At 37.0% G+C, this 7,642-nt stretch overlaps 1 non-coding gene across 1 annotated transcript; it reads right to left on the bottom strand.

Moving 5' to 3' along the window:
* Positions 1-923: 923 nt before the first annotated feature.
* TRNAA-GGC lies at positions 924-995 on the bottom strand. The gene has a single exon. It is a non-coding gene; the product is annotated as a tRNA-Ala (tRNA).
* Positions 996-7,642: the final 6,647 nt, after the last annotated feature.

The raw sequence follows: 7,642 nt of genomic DNA, 5'->3' as shown, positions 1-7,642 counted from the left end.
AGCACTATTTTATTCAACACCAATTTGACTTATTGATTCCACGATTTACATGAATCAAAAACATATTTTTCTATTCATTTGTGTGTGTGTGTGTCTCTGCCCCTCAGTAATGAGTGAAGTAGGTGTAACCTATTCTGAATTACGGCTTCAAGATTCATCTCAGCCACAGAGAAGGCGAAGACTTGAAACGTCTAAAAAAAAAGGTCAAGGTATCTAAGCTTTCTACGTCTTACCTTAAATTGTACTTAAAAATATGTGAAAGTATGCATTATCATGCTCACAGGCACACAGGTGCACACATGTAATTTAAATGTGTATCTTTTACTAAACATGGAGAATAAGCATTTTTGCGGGAAGACTGACTTTTTTCCCTATGTGGGTGCATAAGTTTAACTATGCTGTAAACATTAAATCAATGTTTTTAGAATGAGTGAAGTATTTGGGGATCGAAATATGTTGTTTACCATTTTCTGTCATTTTAAGATACCAATACTATACAATAGAATACTTGGGAAATAGGGGAGTGAGAAAATGTACAGATCATTTCATTATTCTAACACAGTCGCCATGACGTGGGGATGATTTTTCTTGATTTATATATTTGCTAGCACAGTGTGTTCAAAATGTATCTTTTTCAAGTGTCATGTTTCTGTCCTGACATACACACTCCAGTGACCTCACTTCTCTGGTATATTTGATTATGTGGAGTTTGACTTTCTTCCTGTTGTTTGAAATTTTCTTTTCTTTGTATTTTCACTGTTGCTAATTTGCATTCCTTGGATGTTTTAAATCAATACGTGGAATGCCTAGAAGTGTGCTATGTATTAATTTATTAGTTCTATTTTATCTTATATGAAATGGATATTCATGACTTTGGCTAAAATGTATTACTGTTTTTTTCTTTTTTTTTTTCTTTTTTAAATTGGAGGTCCTGGGGATTGAACCCAGGACCTCATGCATGCCAAGCATGTGCTCTACCACTGAGCTATACCCCCACCCCAGATGTATTTTTAACTAAGACCTCAATTGGTAACTTCCCAGTTTTTCAGATTGTTAATTATTATAATGTTATTTATAATATACACATTTACTATGTGTGATTCATGAAGAAGTATCTTTAAATTTTGCTGAATATGTTTTAACAGTTTTTAAAAAGCCGTTTTACACCTTACACACTCTGCCTTTTATGTGTTCAGAAATAGTTTTCCTTTTTTATTTCTGATGAACAATTCATCTTACCTGCGTATGTGCATCTTACCAATGTAGTTTCCACTCGATTTGTATGGGAAGACGTTATGTACGATATTATTATGTGTGTGTGTGTGCACGTGTGTGTAAAGTAACATAGCTCACCACTGTTCTTGTTTTCCCGTATGTCAGAACAGAATGACTTAGTCATCATCCTGTCTTTTAAATTTATGTTTTACCTGACAATACTTCTTGGTTTTTTACTGTTTATAAAGTGGTTTCATACACGGAAATCAATAACAAAAGAACTCCACAGGGTGAGTTTTGGTTTTATGCCAAGTATACAAACATAAACAGAGGGTCGTGGTGGTTAACTGGCATCTTCCAGACGCAAAGTCTGTAATTACTGGAGATCAGTCTTCAGCTGAGAAGCCCAAGGCCTTTTCTCTTCAGAAGACTCTCAACTAACTTTTCAATAAGGAGCTCGATGTTTTTCTGCTTTTTCTAATTTTAACTAAATTTCTTAAAATACATTCCTTGATATAGATCTCACTCAGGCACTTATACCTAGGGATTAACATATGTGATGGCAAATGTTTCCCTTCACATTGTGAAAATAAGTGTTTCTTTAAGCATTAGTTGAAGGCAGTTCTGGCCTGTAGCTTTCACTGCTTATCAGGTAAAGGCCAACAGTTATTCGATATGTGGTGATGTGTTCATGTCCATAAAAAAACTGGGAAAGAGTAGATTCTTAAAGGTATTATTATTCTAAACTGCTACATAATTAATACCCAAAATTATACTTTACCAAAAAGAAGAAAAAAACATGAGATATTAATTTTTCCCAAACATAAGTAAAATTTGGACTTGTGTCTTTTAAATCATGGTTACAGACACATAATTATTTGAGTGCATACAGAAAGACGTTAAAATAGTATCATGTATTATTTAAATAAACTTCCAGTTTTTTAAACAAAGTGCAGGTTTACTCTGTAGCTCTTGTTTTTACATGATAAAAAATGTTTCCTTTCCTTATTCTTCACATATTGGAGTGACTGTAGACGGTAGGAGATTCAGCCTACCCTCTTATCTTTCATTTTTACATTTACTCCCTAGTGACTTACCCAGTCTTTTGGCTGTGAATATCCATGCTAATGACTCAAAATGTATATCCTTCTTGGATCTGTCCCTTGAATCCCACACTAACTACACAGTATCCTCGTCTAAATTGTGTCTGAGATGTCAACTGGAATCTTAAACCTGAAGCCCACACTGAGCTCCTGATACTACGCCCTCAGACGCTCTCTGACACTCTCCATCATGATTACCTAAATGTTTGGCACAGATCTGATGGCTGACGTGAAAGATGTGGAACTCAACGAGAGGAACACAGGTTGGCCACAAGTCCACTCTTTTTCACTGATTCCACTTTGACACGTAGATTTGGGTAATGTTGAAGACTCAGAAGAATACAAACTCAAGAAATTCAAGTTTAAGGAGTTTAAAAAGATTTATATGTACTGACAAACTTTGAAATAGAGGTGTGGAAGGATTGAAAGTTAAAAATCATCTGTATGATCGTAGTGACAGTCTTTTATCTGCTGCATCGGCTGTACTGACAAGTCCATGGAGGGAGTTACTCATCTCTGATTCCACGTTTTTCATTCATACTATGTTCTTTCCATTTTGTGCTTCTTGTAAATTCCGCATCTCTGCTGAAGCGCCCCATACATTTATCCCATGTCCATCCTCCCCACTACATGCTTTAACCTATCAGTCATTGTTACTTCAAATTCCCTGCCTATACATGTCAGCTGATCCATTTCCTGATCCCATTTTCAGTGTTTTATCTTTTTCAAATGTATCTTGCTCAGTGTAGAGTCTATTGCTCAGGGGGGCAGATTTTCTGTCCCCTCCTCTGTGGCATCTGCCCGGTACTGGTGGATCTTGTGTGTGAGGCAGCTTCCTCTCCTCTCTCCCCCAGGGTAGGTCCTTGGAACATTTCGGGATCCTGGGCAGAAGCTGGTTTTCTGCTCCTCTAGAAGCAGGTGGCTTCTACCTATTCTCAGTACGTGGTGTACCAGGCTAGATTTCTACATTTCCCCCCAGTAACAGCTGAAGTCTCCCTGGAATGGGTGAGGCGGCAGGTGGTGGTAATGGTGGAGCATTTCGTACTTCCTGCCCCAACGGTAGCTTGTTTTTATTGGGGTCCTGAGGTCAGGACACCCGCCGCATCAGACAGGCTCTATGTTTGTCCCTCAAGGACCGCACTTATCTCCTTGCGCTTAGACAGGGGTCAGGGCAGGGGCGGCCCCCAGCAGATCTAGCTCTGCGCCTGCGCAAACTGCGGCCCCGCTTCACACCGCAGAAAGGCGGTCTCTCAGGCTTCCGGGGGTGCCAACAGGGAATAACTGGCAATCGAGAGTGAACTACCATTGGACTAGGGCAACAGGAGATTCTAAAGTCTCGCGATGGCCTGCTCTTAGCCTTGAAGATCTGCTGAAATTCTTCACTGCTTTACGACCGCTACTTTTCCTCCAACGCTTTGCCAAAGGTGAGGTAGAGTTTGTGTTCTGTCTTTCCAGCAAAGCAGGGCTTACCAGCTCTTTACAATTCACTTTGCCTGATCGCTTTTTAATGTTGTTTTTTTTTAATGGGGGTGGTAATTAGGCTTATTTACTTGCTTATTTAAACAGAGGTTCTAGGGAATTGAACCCAGGAGCCTTGTGCATGCTAAGCATGGACCCTGCCACTAAGCTGTGCCCTCCCTGCACCTGATCGCTCGTTGAATTCAGCTGCCTCGTTCCCTCAGAATGAGCTATGATTTTGTAGATTACCTTCCCTTTCTCTGTTTTTAGGATGCGAGCTGTATTGTTGCATAGTTTGCTACACCTGAAACAGAAGGAGAACTCTGAATAAGCATTTAGAAGCTGACGCCACGGGTTTTTCATCTCTTTCTATAGATCATCCTGCTCCATCTTCTTCATGGAAATTCGTTGCAGTGTTTCTGTGGATCATCTGCCTGGGACTTCTTTTTTCTGTTGGATACTTAGCCATTGAGAGTAAGTCACAATGTAAAAGAGAAGTCTGCTTTTCTTTTACTCACTTAGTGAAATCTGTTGAAGAGAATACATTGTTCTGATCAATTCAATTCCTTACAAAGTGTAACATTCTCTGCACAGAACTGAAGATAATTTGTTGGAGACACATCAAAATATTGTTCATTTTTAAGCATATCATGAATCTTATTTAATGCCTTACTATTCGTTCTCATTTTCTTTACCAGAAATGCCTTTAAAATTTATTTTCTATGAAAAACTTTCTTACCTTGTTATCAGAACAATATCTCCTTCTACGATCAATTGCCATACAAATTTATTGTTCATGTATTGTAATTTGATTTTTATGATTATAACTCTATTACATTTGAGTTCTTTGAAGCAACTGATGTTTCATTAATCATTTCTGTATTTGCAAATTCAGTACAGTGTCTTACATGTAGGAATGTGTTCAATTATTTTTTTCTTTTTGAGCTTAAAACTGACCTTTCTGAATTCTCTTCAGTGAATAAGAAGCCATTTCAACTAGAAGGATGTCCAGGAAATATCTCCTCCAACCAGGAAGCAAATAAATCAGGTAATTTGGACGAGTCACTAAGTCATAATTTGATTTGCAAGAGAGAAGAGATAATTAACTATTTCCCTTGATAAATATAACTGGATACATTTAAGTATATATACATCAAATTTCCTTGTATGTCAAAGACTATTTCTCTTATAGTCTTATATGTATTACTTATATACTTAAAATGACGGTACTATAAAATGATGACCTAAGGTTAAATGAAGTATTTTGACAAAAAGCATCATCCTTTTTTGGATATCTATTATGTTTCATTTAAAAATTTCTTATTGTCTAATTTTTAAAGTATACAACTTGAAAAAAATATATATATACATATTTAGTTTTCATTGTGAAAACAAGAACATTGTATTGACAATTTTAATAGGTAGATATATTGGATATGGTTCCTGATGCATTTCTAACTTTGCGATTTAAAAGAAACTGTTTCTCAGTATGCAACATATGAGTCTTGAAGACTAAAATGTTTTCAATGAGGTGAGTTCTTGATTTAAGATAAATCTAACAGAGAAAAAATGTGACAATGAATATATATATGTTCATGTATAACTGAAAAATTGTGCTCTACACTGGAATTTGACACAACATTGTAAAATGATTATAAATCAATAAAAAATGTTAAAAAAAATAAATACAATGTTGCAAGAAAAGAAAAATCTAAAAGATAAATCTAACACTACATTTGAGTGCACATAGTCTATAATGTAAAAATCAAATGATGTTCTTGTTTAGTGGACAGCAGATTTGCTATGTGAACCTAGGGATGTGATTTGCACTGATGGAAGTCATTCAGTTATATTCTAATTTTTTGATAGTTTTCAAATATCCTACTTGTCCCAACAACTGGCACCAGTATGGAGAAAACTGCTACCATTTCTCAAGAACTCTGCTTCCTTGGAAACAATGTCACCATGATTGCTTCCCTTTCAGGGTCAAGATTTGTTAAATTGAATACTGAAGAAGAGCTGGTAAAGACAAGATTTTGTTTTGTAAATTTCAGTATCGGAAAATGTTAAGAACGACAGAAATCACTCAAGTTTTACATTCTCCTCCACTCCCTTCTCTACTGCAGCCACAGAAATCTTTCGCAATTTTCTAAATTTAATTGTGCACCTCATAACACCTGGGTGGCTTTCCTCAGCACTTGGGGTCAAGTACAAATAACATGTAGACAAGGTCACTTGCAATCTGGTTTCTACCTATTTCTCTGGCCTCCTTTGCTGTTAAGCACTCTCCATCACACTTGTTCTAGAGAAAGTGTGCCGTGGTCTCCAGTGGTGTTGAAGCTCTTAAATTCATCACGGTCCCCCATGCTCTTTTATGCCCTGGTGCCATTTACCCATGACAAATTCTATCTCCTCCACCTCTCACCACAAACTATCTTCTCTCGGCTAATACATCCTCATTTTTAAGATTTTATCTGAGTAGATGATGCCCTCGGGAAACATTCTTGGTATACTAAAATCTGTTAAGAATCCCCTGCTAATTCTGCTCCTCTGACACTGTATTTCTTCTCCCGTAGCACGTGTCACTACTTACTACATAAGCTCAGTGAATACTGTTCTGTTTCTGCAGTGCCTAACCTGAGTGACTACAGCTTGAATACCTTTCGCTCACTTTGACAATCCAAAACCTAAGAAAGTCCCTCGAATTTAATGAGTACTAAAAAATAATTGCTCAGTGAATAAATGAGTCATTAGCTATGGACATCCAGCCTGTGGCTGAAGAATTTAGGATTAATCTCTCCAGAGTCTCAATACAATGGAACAGAGAGTCCAAAGGGAAGTTTATAAATGAAATGTGCAAATTTAAACCATTATATTCCTCTTTTTCAGGGGAAGTTCTACTTTCTGACTTATTTTCCTCTCACTCTCTGCAGAATTTCATAATAAAACTATCAAAGATGCAATGTGATCTGCAGAAAGATAAGTTTTTCATCAGTTTATACTACGACAACCAAAAACTGAAATGGGTTTGGCGAGATGGCACAGATCTTACCCTGGACAAGTAAGTCTCTTGCTGTTTTAAAATTTCAGTAAGAATATTATTATTTTCTTCCAAATCTAAATATTTAGTGAGGAGGTGGACAGGTGTTAGATTTGGTAACAAGTGTATCCATAATAGATCATACCAGGAAAAGACAGGAAAAAGACAGAAAGAAGGGAGTAAAATAGTTACTGTACTAAACTAAAAGTTTTACTTTGATGACTCACTCAGATTGCTTATTGAGACATTATCATTCTGCATGTTGTTAAAAGGTGATTGAATACGTAAAGTTGCAGAAGATTATGAAGTGATACATATCAGGTCTGTCATTTTAATTTCAATATAGTTTGACTCCAAGATGTGCACATAATGAAATTTTCTTCAAGTGTACTACTTCTCTTGGACTCGCCCAGTGGACTTCGCGTTAGTTTACTGTCATTAACAAACCTCCGCAAACAGGGTGGCTTAAAACTCCGGAAATTTATTTTCTCGCAGTTCAGGAGAGCAGAAGTTTGAAATTAAGATCCAGGTAGAGCTTGGTTCTTTCTGGAAGATCCTTTCTCTTGAAGGAGCAAGCTTAATGTTTCCAGGGAGAAAATTAATTGTTACTGATGATTAAAAGCAATTTTCTTGCGCTGTGTATACTGTAGCACTTGTTTATCAAAATGCTGAATGTATAAAGGAAATACGGTAAGCCACTGTGAAAATACAAGATACTCTTAACAGTGCCAGAGGCCACAGAGATGCGAGCCGGCAGTCCCTGGCATCATTCAAAGATGGTCAGCCTTGTGTGTCTGCAGGTCCTGAATCCTCAGATTCAAGCAAC

This window comes from Camelus ferus, chromosome 34 (genome assembly GCF_009834535.1).
Source record: "Camelus ferus isolate YT-003-E chromosome 34, BCGSAC_Cfer_1.0, whole genome shotgun sequence".
NCBI classification, from domain to species: domain Eukaryota; kingdom Metazoa; phylum Chordata; class Mammalia; order Artiodactyla; family Camelidae; genus Camelus; species Camelus ferus.
The sequence above is the reverse complement of the archived record's forward strand: the minus strand, read 5'-3'. Positions and strand labels throughout refer to the sequence as shown.